This window comes from Oryctolagus cuniculus, chromosome 15, assembly GCF_964237555.1.
Source record: "Oryctolagus cuniculus chromosome 15, mOryCun1.1, whole genome shotgun sequence".
Taxonomy (NCBI): Eukaryota; Metazoa; Chordata; class Mammalia; order Lagomorpha; family Leporidae; genus Oryctolagus; species Oryctolagus cuniculus.
Window position 1 is genome coordinate 17,970,124 of NC_091446.1, and position 16,123 is coordinate 17,986,246.

The 16,123-nt window shown below is 48.0% G+C and overlaps 1 long non-coding RNA gene across 3 annotated transcripts in view; it reads left to right on the plus strand.

Annotated features, from left to right (window-relative positions):
- LOC138845302 (uncharacterized) overlaps nt 1–15,599 on the plus strand; it is a 67,960-nt gene extending 52,361 nt beyond the window's left edge. For 2 of the 3 annotated variants that reach the window (XR_011382260.1, XR_011382259.1), the window contains 3 exons: nt 11,735–11,789; nt 13,044–13,182; nt 14,775–15,599. This is a non-coding gene — a long non-coding RNA (uncharacterized lncRNA). Of the gene's footprint in view, nt 1–11,734; nt 11,790–12,265; nt 13,183–14,774 lie in introns of those variants that run through there. The other variant, XR_011382258.1, reaches the window with a different exon arrangement.
- The last annotated feature ends 524 nt before the right edge of the window (nt 15,600–16,123 follow it).

The window sequence follows — 16,123 nt, forward strand, 5'->3', positions numbered from 1 at the left end:
CCCAGAGCATGCTTACCTGGCTAAATCTGACCCCCATACACCCACTTTCCTCACACCTGTCTCTTTCCTAGACAGTGAGCACCCATGAAGTAGACTTTTTTGGGGACCCATATCACAACCATTTGGGCCACTCAAATTGCAGAGCATCAGTGGAGGACAGTTGTCAGCCACTACTGGAGTCTCTCCTCCAGCACCAGGTTCTGCCCAACAGCCTTTGCTGAAGCTGGGAGAACGTGCTGAGACCCATAGGTTAGTGTAGCCTGCACCTGGAGCCAATGAACACATCTGGGGAAACCCTCAGCCATGAGGGGAAAATGCCTTCCACAGGACATATCTGAGCCACAGTGTACACAGCCTCCAACAGTCCTTAGTGGGTTTGGACCCTGTTTCCCAAGGTGGGAGTCAGCTTGATCTTGCTCCCTCTCATGGCTTTCCCATCCTAGTCTCTGCCTAGCAACTTTATTATGGTTTGGGTTCATCTCCCAGAAGTTCATGTGTTGGAAACTTGATTCCTTAATGTGATGGAGTTGGGAGTAGGGCCCAATGGGAGGTGTTTGGGTCCTGGGGGTGGAGCCCTCATGAACCCAGTGACACTGGGAGTTCCTGTCCTCTCTCGCTGATACATGCCCTTACCCTTCCACTTCCTGCCAAGAGATGAAGCAGCACAAGGCCCTCACTGGGAGCCGAGTAGCGGACAGTGCATTGCTCTTGAACTTGCCAGTTTCTAGAACCACCACCCCACCCACATAAGCCTCTTTTCTTTGATTACCCAGGCTCAGAAAACAGACCAAGACACCCCCCCCCCTTTTTTTTTTGACAGGCAGAGTGGACAGTGAGAGAGAGAGAGACAGAGAAAAAGGTCTTCCTTTTTGCTGTTGGTTCACCCTCCAATGGCCACCGCAGGCGCGCTGCGGCCGGCACACCGCACTGATCCAAAGCCAGGAGCCAGGTGCTTGGTGCTTCTCCTGGTCTCCCATCGGGTGCAGGGCCCAAGCACCTGGGCCATCCTCCACTGCACTCCCTGGCCATAGCAGAGAGCTGGCCTGGAAGGGGGGCAACCAGGACAGAATCCAGCGCCCCGACCGGGACTAGAACCCGGTGTGCCAGTGCCGCTAGGCAGAGGATTAGCCTATTGAGCCACGGTGCCGGCCAACACACTTTCCTCTTCTTCCTGGAAACCTTTTTATCTCCCTGCTTCTGAGTACTTGTTTTAGGCTCTGCTTCCAGGGAACCAAATGAAGGCATGCCAGCATCCAAACAGGCTTAGAAAGATTTTCCCACCAAATCAGGATTAAGGAAATGTCCAACCTGCTGACTCTCATTTCTCTAGACTGATGGAAACTGAAAAGGGTGACTATGAAAGTTCCTGAGAAAGTGCACACTTGTGTGTGTGTCTGTGTGTTTGTGTGCCTGTGTGTGTGTGCACAGCCTGCTCATTCTGAGCTTGAGCTCATCAACTCAGCCTGGGCTGGCTGATCCCTCGCTTACTTTTGCGTCCTGGGGGATTCCCTGGAGAGGTATTCATTGCATGGAAACAAATACGTGGGAACACCAGCAGTTGTCATTTAGTAAGTGATGGCTGTGTCTGTTTTTACATTTCTACTTCTGTTGATTTCAATGTAATTAATTTTTAAAACGTAGGCTTTAATAGTATTTTTAACTTTATTTAGATATAATTCATATGCCATACAATTCATCCATTTCAAATATACCATTCAGTGGTTTTTAGTAAATTTAGAGCATTGTTCCACTCTCACCACAATCCATTTTATAACATTTTCATTATCCCCAAAAGAAACCCAGTCATTATTAGCAGTTCTGTTATTCTCAGCTTTCCCTATCCCTTGGCAATCACTAATTTATCTGCTGTCCCCATTAATTTGCCTATTCTGAATATTTCATGGGAATGGAATCACAATATGTGGTGTTTTGTGTCTGGCTTTTCACTTAGCAGGGTTTTGGGTTTTCTTCACCTTGTAGCAAGTGTTAGGTCTTCAGTTTCTAAGTATAGTATATTGTAGCAAGTATTAGGTCTTCAGTTGGTCTTCAGCCAAATGTTTTATTGTATGACTATACTGTGTATCTATGACTTTTAAAAAAATTGTTTGAGAGGCAGAGAGAGGCAGCTCGAATCCACCAGTTCACTCCCCAGATGCCTGGGAGCCGGGTGCTCAGCCTGGGTCTCTCACAGAAGTGGGAGGAACCCAAGTGCTTGAGCCATCGCTGCTGCCTCCCAGGGTCTGCATCAGGGGAAGCCGGGGTCAGGAGCTGGAGCTGGGAACTGAACCTCGGTACTCCCATGTGAGATGGGGGGCGGATTTTAATCAGCTCTTTAGCCATTGGGCTAAATGTCCACCCCTCTGTTTTTGATCACCTGTGTTCACTATAGTATGCCTCACATCTAGAAGAACACCTGTGTAACTACTCTTGAATACATGAGTAAGTGACCAGTGATAGCCATCAGAGCAAGGATGAATCTTGGTCCACAAATCAAGCTGTGAAAGAGCTATCAGTGTTTTTTTTTAAATACTTATTTATTTGAAAGTCAGAGTTACACAGAGAAAGGAGAGAGAGAGAGAGAGAGAGATCAATCTTCTGTTCGCTGGTTCACTGCCCAATTGGCTGCTTCTCCTCTGAGATCTCGCCGGCTTCCTAGGGGTTGTGACTGACCCGGGTTGGTTGGATTGCCCAAGATCCTTTAGTTCCACTCCAACAGGCATGGGCAGCGTCTGCCAGTACAGGTACAGACAAGGCAAGTCTCAGGTGAGCCCTGCCACTCACATGCTTGCCTGCTAGCACACAGACGCACAGCATGCACTTCCTCAGGCTGCGTGGAGACCAAGCTTTCTGCCCTCTTGGAAGCTGCCCCGGCATCTTCCATAGAAGCTTCTCTTTGGATAAGCAGCAGACACTCTATGCAGAATCAGCCGATGAGACCCTCCCATTAGCTAACACACAGTCCTAACCTGGGGTGCATTTCAAGAGCATAGAGGACACTGGGCTTCCTAGGTTCTCATGTCCCATTCATGCAAGAGCAGGAGTGTGGCACACATTGCCTGGTCAATCTATGTGTCTTGATTACTCTCTGAGACATTGCTTCCACCATCCACCATAACTGTTCACAGAGCCTCTGACTGAAGGGCTGGTGTTTGAGTCCATCACGAAAATGTTTGCCAGTACCTGGTAGGTGGGGGAGGGGAGGGAAAGATCCCAATGGCTCTATTTCAGACGGTCACCAACCACTTTCTAGGGCTTAAGCTAAAAACAGCACATACCCTGCTATTTAAGTAGGAATATTTTTTAAAGATTTATTTTATCTGTTTGAAAGTTAGTTACAGAGAGAGAGAGAGAGAGAGAGAGAGAAAATCTGCCATCTGCTGGTTCACTCCCTAGATGGCCGCCACAGCCATCTCTGGGCCAGGCCGAAGCCAGGAGCCAGGAACGCCATGTGGGTTTCCCATGTGCAGGTGCAGGGGCCCAAGCACTTGGCTCATCTTCTGCTGCTTTCTCAGGCACATTAGCAGGAAGCCGGATTAGAAGTGGAGCATCCAGGACTTAAAGCAGTGTCCATATGGGATGCTGGTGCTACAGATGCAGCTTTATCTACTACAGCACAGTGACAGCCCCAGCAGGAGTATTTTGAAGTAAATTACAGAGGGCATGATAGTGGGTCTCTACCTATGGCTTGAGGCACAATAGGATCACCATGTAATTTGCCATCCAAGATGGGGTCTTGTTAGAGATGAAATGGGGACTCATGATTTTGCAGGGTGACAAACTGTGCCTGTCCCAGGCCAGCAGGGATCCATGGCTGCTTTAGATAGAGGTCCCCTCTATTCTCAGATCCCACAGTTAGAGGCATTCTCTGGGTCTGGCCCTCAAGGGTGTGCGCTGGGATCCAAGACATCAGTGTATCCCCCGATGGTGCAGTGGGGCATGTCTGGATCCTGGAACACGGCCTGCAGGCAGCACCTCAGCCCAGGAGTGAGCCGTGAAGGTGAGGTGGCGGCTCTAAATCTCAGCATCCACCTTGCTTCCTTGAGGGGGGCACCTGAGCACCTACTCTGTGCCAGGCACTGCCCTCAGCATCACACATCTGCTAGCCACAGGCGCTTCTGCATTTTACTCTTTCTCTTCCCTGCTACTTTGTAGCTGACTGGAGTTGGAAGAGCAGAGCTCGCTCCAACAGCTGCAGGACCAAACCGCAGTTTCTGTCATCCTAACCGTGTGATCTTGGACATTTCCTTTGCCCCTCCTGAGCCTCACTTGCTTCATCCACAGTGTCATGGTGTCTCCAGGTATAATATACATGTTCCTCCCCAACACCCGTTCTACCCCGTGCTGCCCCTGCTCTGACCTCAGCACACAATCACCAAGCACCTGCTCTCACTCCTGCCCCATGGACTGGATGCTTCCTTCTCTCACTCTCTGAGCTCATCTCTGTCCTGGCAACTTAGTGCATTCTGTCCCTCCACCTAGAACCCTTTTCTTCCAGGTGTCTGCAGAGCCAGTGCCCGCATTTCCTTCCATTCTTAATGAAACCCCACCTCCCCCAGGAAGCCTTTTTTGATCACCCCGGCACCACTCCTGTCCCCTTCTCCATTCTCCCATGCCACCTACTCCATAGACCTCCTGCCTGACCTAGGTGTCCCTACCTAACATGTGACATTCTTGTTGTCTATCTGTCTTCCCCACTGCTGCAACAGCTACAGAAGAACAGAGATTGGTCTGTGGAGTTTGCTGCTATAGTCTCAGCCTCTGGAACACTCTAGAAGGGGTTCAATAACTATGTGTTGAATGATGTTGAATGATTGAAAGAATGAAGATGTAGGGGTGGGGGTGGCGAAGGCTTATATTGCCAAGCTCACTGTATTCCCACTCTGTCCTCTGGGCCCAGCCCCAGTGAGTTACCTTCTTGGGCCCCCAACCCCCCACCCCATATCTCTAGCTGTCATCATTTAGTTTCACACAGCAATTCAGCTCCTTTGAGGTGGTCAGCCCACATGGGCCTAGCAGTCAGGAATAGGCCAGCATTAAAAACCTCCTCACTCCCCTGTTGTATGAAGACTTGCCAGGGGCCTGAGCATAAGCACACATAGCTGGCAGATGTGCAGTGCTGACAGCAGTGCCTGGCACACGGCAGGTGCTCAGGTGCCCTCTGCAGGGAACCAGGATGGCAGCTGCGATTCGGAGATGTCACCTCCTTTTGCCCCTACTCGCCGGGAGTGAGGTGCTCTTCAAATGTGGTGTTTCAGAATCTGAAGACCCCTTAGTCCACCTGTTCAAAGCTGGTCAAGGAAGGGGTCCCAGTAGGAACAGAGAGGAGTTGGAATCACATATATCCCAGCCCACCCATCTCTTCTTCCAAAGCCCAGCCATGAGTCTTGTCTACACAGTGGAAGGGGTTAACTGCAGGTGCTGACCTCCCACTTAGCCGGGAGACACCATCTTAGCACCTGTGTTTAAATGTGTTCAGGTGGGCAATGGCATAACTTAAAGTGCTTGGTTTGTTCAGGGCTTGAGCAGCAAGTGGCCTCAGAAGCTGGGGCTGTTGGTTCTGACTCTGTTCACCTCCAACTTGCTGGATGACCTTGAGTGATGGCCCCCACCTCTCAGAGCTCTTGGATTATCCCCTGCAGAGATGGGACACCCACCAGCGAAGCAAAATGTTGAGTGGCTTTCAAAGGTTGGGTTCCGGCTCTGTGCCGCAGGTGGGCTTCCAGGCTCTGTGCACCCTTCACCTGAGACCTAAAGCAGAAGTGAGAAACAGCTGTGTGTCTGGTGTGTTGCGTTCTCTGGAGATGCGGGAGTCATTTGGTGAAGCATCAAGCAATGCTGGCTTCCGGCGGGTATTTTAGATCAGCAAGCACAGCTGCTTGGGTTCTCAGTTTCCTTTTCCTCCTTGTCACTGGGGGACTTGGGGAGGAGCTGGATTTCATGTTGATTCTCTCTACCCTCACAGCTAATCACCAGTTTGAGCAATTTCATCCCCTGAATCGCCTCCAGTATCACTTGTCGTGTCCAGTCCCCTGACACAAGCCTAGTCCAGGCTCTGGGGCTCCTGCCACAGCCTCCTCACCTGTGTTATGCACCCTGGTGTGCAGAGAAGCTAGAAGGGTGCTGGCAGCCTGACTTGGATCACTCCTAGCTCCTGCTGGAGTCCTTCCGAGCTTGTCGGCTGCTGTCCATGCAGTCCTGCTCTTCCCGCCCTCTGATCACCTCCCCAGCCCTGCCTGCCCCCTGCCCTCATAATCTCAGCCACACTGCATTATTTCCCTCCCGTTCCTACTTTGAGCCCTTCATATTTGCTATTCTTTTGTCATTGCCATCCTCACTTAGGCGACCCCTACTCTGTCTTTAAGTCTCTCTATTTGGGGGATACTTTCTCTCCCACGTCCCCCTGACCCACCGTGTCTGCTTTAGGCTGAGATTTCTCCTTCTGTGCTCTCTCTCTCTTTTTTTTTTTTTTTTTTTTGGACAGGCAGAGTGGACAGTGAGAGAGAGAGACAGAGAGAAAGGTCTTCCTTTGCCGTTGGTTCACCCTCCAATGGCCGCTGCAGCCGGCGCACCGCGCTGATCCAAAGGCAGGAGCCAGGCGCTTTTCCTGGTCTCCCTTGGGGTGCAGGGCCCAAACACTTGGGCCATCCTCCACTGCACTCCCTGGCCACAGCAGAGAGCTGGCCTGAAAGAGGGGCAACCGGGACAGAATCCGGCACCCCGACCGGGACTAGAACCCAGTGTGCTGGCGCCGCTAGGCGGAGGATTAGCCTGTTGAGCCACGGCGCCGACCTCCTGTGCTAACCCTGACTAGCCAGAAGCACCTGCCTGGAACATTGGCTTGAGGTTTAGGAGACCCAGGCCAGTGGGAAAGAAAGCTGTCAATGGTGAAAGACGTTTGCAGTGGAAGGAGGAGCGGCTGTGTGTGCGCAGGTGAAACTTTGCGATCACTGATGCAGTTCCTCTCTTCTCCTGGGTGCAATATGCAATCCCTGCACACCCTGAAGGCCTTGAGGTCCTTCTGTTCAACTGATTTCACCGTCTCCAAATGCCACTGACTTAGCCCCAGCATGTTCCATAATTGCATTAGCCATTATTTGTTGTCTCTTGGCTCAGACTGGAAGTTCCGAGAAAACAGGGGCCTTTTAATCTAATCCTCTGTGTTCCCATCTAGAAGACCTGGAAAGCAGTTGCTGGTGAAAGAGGCAGGGCTGCTGGCCACCCTTTGCTTTGGCTCCCCGGGGCATAGATGGCCACCTGCTCTGAGTCCGAGCTCCTTCCTACAGTGTCTCCTCTGGGTGCCTGCGCTTCTGTGCCACTTCGCACTCACCTCTGCCACTCGCCCCTCCAGCACTCTGCACCCTGCCTAAGCTCCTGGCCCCCTCCTGCCACCTCCTCTAAGGCCTGTCTGCTCCTTTGCATCTCGCTTGAACTTTCCCAGCCTCATGTTCTCCACAGTGTGTTTGACTTATTGCTGTGCTCCCCTGGATGGGGGAATGAAGGAATGAAGACCTAAGGAACAGGTGTCTCCCTTGGAGAGGGATCTAGTAGGAGGACCTTTTCCTACACTGTGAATTTCTCAGGCCTTTGGCTCTGCAAATTCAGGATTGCAGGTGGCTCACTGATTTCTCAGAGAAAGCCGAGTGTTTACTGGGAAGAGAGAAACCAGTGAAAGGCAATGGCTGCTGGGTTTGTCCGTGATCTGGGCCCTCGGAAAGGTCGAGGGGCCATCTTCCTTCTCCTCAGCCCCCCCCCCCCCACACCTCCTGGAAAGCAGGGAGACCACAAGAGGGCCCCTTCCGTGGCCCTGTTTGCACCAACAAAGAGCCACGTCTCCCCGCTGACTCACCAGAAAGGAACAAGCAGCCCTCTATCTCCCGGCTCTGGGCCTTGGATTTCAGAATCCCCTGAAGAATGTTAAGGGGGTTTAATGTTTCTCTGCAGAAACGACCTTGGAAGAAAGGAAGCCGGGAGGGAGGCAAGCCTCTGACTGTATCCTTTCTGGTTGTAACAGACAACGCTTGTTCCTCAGCAGAATGTGTTTTCTTTCCTTCTTTTTTTTTCTTGCTGTGATTTTCATTCCCAAAGCCTGTTTTTCAGTTATGCTGAAAGCTTCTGTTTCTTCCAGGTCAGGTGGAAGTCTGCTTAACCCATGATGGCTCTTGTTTCATATGCACACACACATATATATACACATATACACACACATATATATATACACACACATATATATATATATACATAAACATATGTACACACATATATACATATACACACACACATATATATATATATTTACTGTGCTCAATTTGGAAAATATCAACCAGCAGAGTAGAAGACGAAAGTGACCTGTATTTCCAACATCCAAAGGCAACTCTCAGGCATTCACCCCTCTCCTGCATGTTTGTGAAAATTAGAAACTCAGCTTTTGTATTTGGCAATATAGCATAAACAATTGTGAACATTCTTTTTCAGGTCATTTTCTGCTTTCAGATTACAAAAGAGTACTCTGTGGTGATGGAAAATTAAAAAAACAAAGCAGAACCAGATAGCATGGGAAATAAAAAATACCTGTCATGTCACCCCTCAGGCAGTCACTACAAGTTATATGCCCACCTATTCCTTAAAAATTATTCTTAAAAACATATTTAAAAGTCTATCTTTGAAGAGCTCAAAATAGGGCTATGTTGGATATCCAGTGGGGTCAGGGAAATAGTCTCTTACAAAGAGACCACCAAGGTCAAGTAAGGTTCATCTACTCCTTGATGAATATGCGATAAATATGTAGCAGGTGCTATTGGCTGGGGGAAACCTGTTTATAACACCTTCTCCCTTACCACAGGGGACAGGGTGAGAGAAAAATAGCTAACACTTCTTTGTGATTTCATGACAGCTCCTCCAGCCACGAGCTGTCTACCTCTGGAATTCTTGATGTGTGAGAAAAGTATACCCCATCTTGTATGAGCTGCTACTCATGTTTGCAGGTGTTCTGTTACTTGCGGCTCAATATGCTCCAGACTGGGCTGAGATCTGTGATGCTTTGTCAAATCTAGCCTCACTCATGTCTGCCCTTTGGCTCTCCTGCCCCCCGCCGAAGGGCCAACCCAGAACAGAACTTGGAGTGGAGGCATACTGACAGTAATAAGCCTTCCACAGCAAGCTTCTTGTTCCAGATATTCATTTCAGTGGGAGTCCTGTCTGGCTGGGTTTCACTGACCTATTTTACGTCTGTTATACAACTTTTCTGTCCTCAAACCCCCTTCAGTGACTGCTAGAGTTTAGTTGTGGGTTTTGTCCAAAATGTTTTATGTGCTGGGGGCTTGATCCTCAGTGAAATTGAACCCTTCTAAAAGGCGGGGCTTAGTGTGAGGTAATGTCATTGGGGATGCTGCCTTCGAAGGGATTCTTTTTTTTTTTTTCCTCAGAAACCTTTTATTTAAGGAATATAAACGTCATGCATTTTGTAAATATAACTTTAGAAACACAGTGATTCTTCCCACCATACCCTCCTTCCCACCCTTCTTCCTTCTCCCTCTCCTATTCCCATTCTTATTTTTTACTAAGATCTATTTTCAATTAACATTATACATATAAGATTATACTAAGTCCCAAATTGCACATCTCCTCCCTCACTTATTCCCACTCTTATATTTAACAGGGATCACTTTTCAGTTAAAATTTAAACACCTAAGAATAATTGTGGGTTAATCACAGAGTTCAACCAATAGTACTAGAACAAAACACAGAGAAAATACTAAAATGGTTAAAGTATTACATTGTACATCAACAGTCACGACAAGGGCTGATTAAGTCACTGTTTCTCGTAGTGTCCATTTCATTTCTACAGGTTTCCTTTTTGCTGCTCGGTTAGTTGTCACCAATCAGGGAGAACATATGATATTTGTCCATTTGGGACTGGCTTATTTCACTCAGCATGATGTTTTCTAGATTCCTCCATTTTGTTGCAAATGACCGGATTTCATTGGTTTTGACTGCAGTATAGTATTCTATAGAGTACATGTCCCATAATTTCTTTATCCAGTCTACTGTTGATGGGCATTTGGGTTGGTTCCAGGTCTTAGCTATTGTGAATTGAGCTGCAATACACATTAAGGTGCAGACAGCTTTTTGTTTGCCAATTTCATTTCCTTTGGGTAAATTCCAAGGAGTGGGATGGCTGGGTTGAATGGTAGGGTTATATTCAGGGACATGCTCAATCAGACTTGCCCTAAAAGGTGGAGTTAGAATCATGCCAGGGGATCCCAATACAATCCCATCAAGGTGGCATGTAACAATGCCATCTCACTAGTCCAAGTGATCAATTTCAGTTCATAATTGATCACACTGATAGGTCTAAAAGTCAAAGGGATCACACAAACAAGACTGGTGTCTGCTAATACTAGCTGATAGAATCAAAAAGGGAGAGAACGATCCATCATGGGAAGCGGGATACACAGCAGACTCATAAAATGGCAGATGTCCTAAATAGCACTCTGGGCTCAGAATCAGTCCTTAAGGCATTCAGATCTGCCTGAAGAGCCCATGAGAGTATTTTAGGCATGGAAAGCCAAGACACCCTGGGGAAAAAAAAGAAGACCTAAATGGAAGATCTCTGTGAGTGAGATCCCAGTGGAAAGAACAGGGCCATCAAAGAAGGAGGTACCTTTCTCTGAAGGGAGGAGAGAACTTCCACTTTGCTATGACCCTGTCGGAATAAGATCGAAGTCGGTGAACTCAAAAGGCTTCCATAGCCTTGGCAACTCATGACTAGCACCTAGGGAGATTACTGATGCCATAAACAAGAGTGTCAAATTGTTAAGTCAACAACAGGAGTCACTGTGTACTTACTTCTCATGTGGGATCTGTCCTTAGTGTGTTGTCCAATGTGAAGTAATGTTATAACTAGTACTGAAACAGTGTTTTACACTTTGTGTTTCTGTGTGGGTGCAAACTGATGAAATCTTTACTTAATATATACTGAATTGATCTTCTGTATATAAAGAGAATTGAAAATGAATCTTGATGTGAATGGAATGGGAGAGGGAGCGGGAGATGGGAGGGGTGTGAGTGGGAGGGAAATTATGGGGGGGAAGCCATTGTAATCCATTAACTGTACTTTGGAAATTTATATTTACTAAATAAAAAATAAATTAAAAAACAAAAAAAGAGATTATACTAAGTAAAGAGTTCAACAAATGGTATGAAAAAAAAAAAACTGTTCCTCAATAGTCGAGACAAGGGTTGTTCAAAGTCATCGCATCTCAAAGTGTCAATTTCACTTCTATACCTTTTAGGTACTCTATAAGTTATCACAGATCAGGGAGAACACATAGGATTCGTCCTTCTTGGACTAGCTTCTTTCACTAAGTATGATGTTTTCCAGTTTGAATCATTTTGTTGCAAACAACAGGATTTCATTTTTTATTGCTATATAGTATTCCATGGTGTACATATCCTATAATTTCTTTATTCAGTCTTCCATTGACAGACATTTGGGTTGATTCCATATCTTAGCTATTGTGAATTGAGCTGCAATAGATATGAGGGTACAGATAACTCTTTCATATTCTGATTTCATTTCTGTTGGGGATTCTTTATGATTTTGCTGAGTGAGTTCTTAAGAGAGTGATTTATTATAAAGGGATCCCACCCACCCCCACCTCACACCCCTGGCACCTTTTTATTTTTTTTTTCTGGTTCTTGTTCTATTTCTCTGCCATGTTGTGATACAACCAAGAGGCCAAACAGATGGAACCACCCTATCTTGGGCTTGCAGCCTCCAAAACTGGGAGGTAAGTCAAACTTCTTCTCCTCCTCCTTCTCATTCTTTTTTTTATTTTTTATTTTTTTTAATTTTTTGACAGGCAGAGTGGACAGTGAGAGAGAGAGACAGAGAGAAAGGTCTTCCTTTGCCATTGGTTCACCCTCCAATGGCTGCCATGGCCGGTGTGCTGCGGCCAGCGCACCGCGCTGATCCGAAGCCAGGAGCCAGGTGCCTCTCCTGGTCTCCCATGCAGGCGCAGGGCCCAAGGACTTGGGCCATCCTCCACTGCACTCCCGGGCCACAGCAGAGAGCTGGCCTGGAGGAGGGGCAACTGGGACAGAATCCAGTGCCCCGACCAGGACTAGAACCCTGTGTGCCGGCACCGCAAGGTGGAGGATTAGCCTATTGAGCCGTGGCGCCAGCCCTCATTCTTTTTAAAAATGAAGTCCCAGCCTCAGGTATTTTGTTACTGCAATAGAAAACAAACTAATACAGTAGGCAACATACCTTCCCCAGGACAAGGCCTGAGTTTTCTACTTCTGTCTGTCAACCCACAGCAAAGTTCCCCATGAATGATAGATGCTTCATAAATATCAGTGGTTTGATTATTTTTAACTCTTTGGTTTCTTGGTTATTGGATGTATAAGACTTTTGGGGACTGTTGATTTAGACATCTTTACAGATAAATACAATGTTACTTATTCTTCAAGATGCTAAGTAGACCTGTCAAAATGACACTGTCATATTCTTTACAAAATTATCTTCTTGTCATCTATTGATGAATTGTTATCAGCAACATCATCTGGTGGTGAGGGAACACTTTTGCAAGAAAGATTGTGTTTGGAAAGGCCTGGAAATGGTTAATATGGAGGCTGTGACTCTCTCATGTTGTCTTGTGGTTGCAGATGGAATATGGTCAATCAGCTGAATGATGCTTTGTGCATCCCAGACCCTTGTAATTGAGGAGCTGCTGTTCTTGCTTGCCTGGGTCATTTGTGGGTCAGCAGGGCGCCTCACAGCAGGGTGGACAAAGGAAAGGAAAGAAGGCAGTGCGGTTGCCCAATGAACCTTCAGAACAAATTGATCTGGAATGTTTGTGGTTCCAAAAGCCATCAGGAATTTGCATGCAACTCTCCATGTGTGCAATTGGGCAATGGTTGGGAGTAGAGGCGGGAACCTTGACCTCTGCCTGTCCATTTGCTGCTGCAGGTTGAGAGCCAATGCTTCAATGTGTGTCTTTAGTGTCTATCTTCATTTGCCTTGTCCAATCCGTCTTCTCCAGCAGAGGGGCTGGCAATCAGGGAGATATTGCTCAAGAAGCCCACCTTGGCTTTCACCCTGTGGGAGGCCCGAGGTCCACAAGCCAAGGCCTCCTGGCGACTGCGAGGCCCTAATGGTCTTTGGACTTCACAGCTAATCAGGTGAGCCAGCCGAGCAACTGAAGTACCAGAACAGCCAATGGCTGGGCTCCAGGATGGGGAGATCCCAGAGGGGAGGGACAGCAAGGGCAGGAGGAGCGGGAGAGGGAGCGCTCTGGGGTAAGCTGAAAGGAACAGAGCAGAGAAGCCACTGGGGTCTCCAGGGCTGCTGCATCCTGCTAGTTTGCCTAAGAAGCTCGGGTTTAATGGACCCCTTTTTGGAAAGACCACATTTTCTACACTGAGCTGTCACAGCAGTGTCCATAGCAGGTGAAAGAGATGGGTGCTTTGTAGTAGAAAAGGTCACAAATGTTTGCACATAAAGAGCCTTGGAGGCCATGTTGGCTGCCAATCACCTGTTCCTGATAGGAAACGCATGGGCGAGGGAGTGACACGTCCAGGCTCACGTGGATTCCAACTCCTGAACTCCTGTCCCCTCCCCCAGCCCCTAGCTCTGCCCCCTGATAGGTTTCCCTTTGTATAGGGGGGTCTTGCACCTGCTTATAGATGAGCACACGTCAGGCATGGGGATCATAGTAGGTGCTCAGGCAGCGTCCACCTCCTCCCTTCTTCAGCATTTCCTTGCTCCTTGGAGAGAAAACAGACGTTCTCAGAAAGCAATTGGAAGCACAAACCGGTGTCTTTCTATGTGCTAAACTACATTGCAAGCAAATTGAGGGGAAAGCCTTTGATTAGTCTCCCCTATAAACTCAGGGCCTAGCATGGGACATGCACATAGTAGGTGTTCAAGTTTGTTGATGCATCACAGGAGCAATAGTATGCACTTCAGAGCAGGCAGGGTAGGCTCCCAGAGGGAGTGCGGCCGGCACCAGGCTTCAGAAACATGGCTGCTTGTAGTTCCTTTGTTCATTCATTCAATGGACTTAATACTCACTGTGCCAGGCATTCGTCTAGACAACAGACACACTGTAGAGAACCAAATAAAGAAACCTTGCGTTAAGAAGCTGGCATCCTAATATACGGGGATAACTACTAACAATGAACTCTATGTCGTTGTGCAGGGTGATTCATGGAGTTTCACAGAAAGGGGGAAAATGAAGATGTTTGGGGGACAGAGACCTTGGGTGGTGTTGGGGAGCAGGGAGGGAGTTGACGCTTCATAAGTAGAGGGTGGGGAGGGTTTTGTTGGTGGAGGAGGGCGGTGACTGTGCTCTGTGTTGGAGCACAAAGCCAGGGGATCCATCCTCAGGTACCCCTGACCCACAGCTCGCTAGGACATTCTTATCCCGTTTCCCTGCATGAGCATCCTGGCAGTGAACTCGGGAGGGATGGCTGGCACAGGTGGGAGGAGGAACTAGGGGGAGGAAATGCTCGGTAGTGGTACTGGGCTAGGTGGCTCCGGCCCCTGGAGCTGAGAGCTCGGTCCTTGGCTTCCCAGGACTTCACTCAAGGGTGCCCGCCCTGACTGTGGAAGATGAGTTCCCTGCAGAGAAGCTCCCATGTCACCAGATTCCAAAGGGCATGGTTGACCCCCACGTGGCAAACAGTCACCTTTTCATAATTTGGAAGGGAACTTGGCTTCTTAGGAACTGGGAAGCACCTTGTCCAGTCCTGAGAACTTGTCTGTTTTACAGAAGGCTTTGAGCTCCCTGGTGAAGAAGTTGAGAAGCGAGAGGCAATGTCAAGGATGTCTTCCCACAGTGCAGCAACAGCACAACCCAAGGGGAAGAGAGGCCAGAGGAGGACTGTGTGTCCCGTCTGTGGTGCACTCTGGGCACAGACACCTGTTGGATGGAACTAACTACAGCTTGCAGCTCTCTCTCAGCACCTGGGTTGGTCTGCAGAGGAGGAAATTCAGATATGGCCTTCTGAATTCCAGCCCAAGGCCAGTGGGAAAACAGAGTGGACATCTTTGTGTACCTCCCAAGGAATGAATCTCTCCCATCCAGAAGATGGGAAAAAAAGCACATTGGATCCAATTGTTCCTGCTGCAGAAAAATCTTCATGACCTTTTATACAATGATTTGATTTCTTATTTAAATTGTGATAGAAAGGATTGGGTTTTAGCTCCAGACAGCATACTTTGTATTGAAGAGATGCTTTGCACATTGTAAACTACTTCTATATTTACTATCACTGGATGACTGGCCTCAGTGGAAGCTGTGGGAACTGAAAAAGATTGTGAGAAAATGATAGACACACCACACACGTTAGCTCAGCTGCATCTGTAACCATGTGTTAAGAAGGATTCTGAAGCCCCTCTGAGTTCTGCAGAAAGATGCTTCCTGATCGATTAGTCAGGCCTGCCGTGAATGTAGGAGGAAGGAGATGGTTGCTTGGAAAATTACGATGCCCGCTTTCTTCCACAAGATTCCATGACTCAGGGGCAAAGGTCAGCAAATTACAGCTCAGGGACCAAACCCAGCCACCACCATGCTTACATAAAGTTTTGTCGGTTACTCTTCCTTGTTTATGTGTTGTTTTTGGCGGCCTTTGCACTCCATGCAAAAAAATTGCATCCAGCATCTCCATGAAGGAGCAAGGATCTTATTCACCTCATTTTAAGGAATAACAAAGGTGAGGAGCCATGACGAGTGCCTTGCCCGAGGTCACACGGCCAGGCACAGCTGTACTGGTCCCCCAAGCCTCCAGATCACTCCACTGCAGCATGGACTTCACAGCAGAACATTCTCATTAGGTGCAGAAGAAACGATTTTTATTTGCTTTAGGGTAAGATTTTCCCACCAAGTCTTTAAACCTAAAGTAGGAGGAGCATAGAACTATTTCCAAGTGTAATAAGGGAAATTCTGGTTTTTGGTGAAGTTCAAATTCTTGAAGTGGTCAACAGGATGGGTCCTCTGAGAAACAGATGCTGGGAGATGCTTGTCAAGGATAAAGGTGGGGGGAGAAGTAGGCAGGCCTTGGACCACGGTGCAGGTTTCAGTCCTATGAAGAAAGGATTGGTGGGAGGAGCCTCAGACTA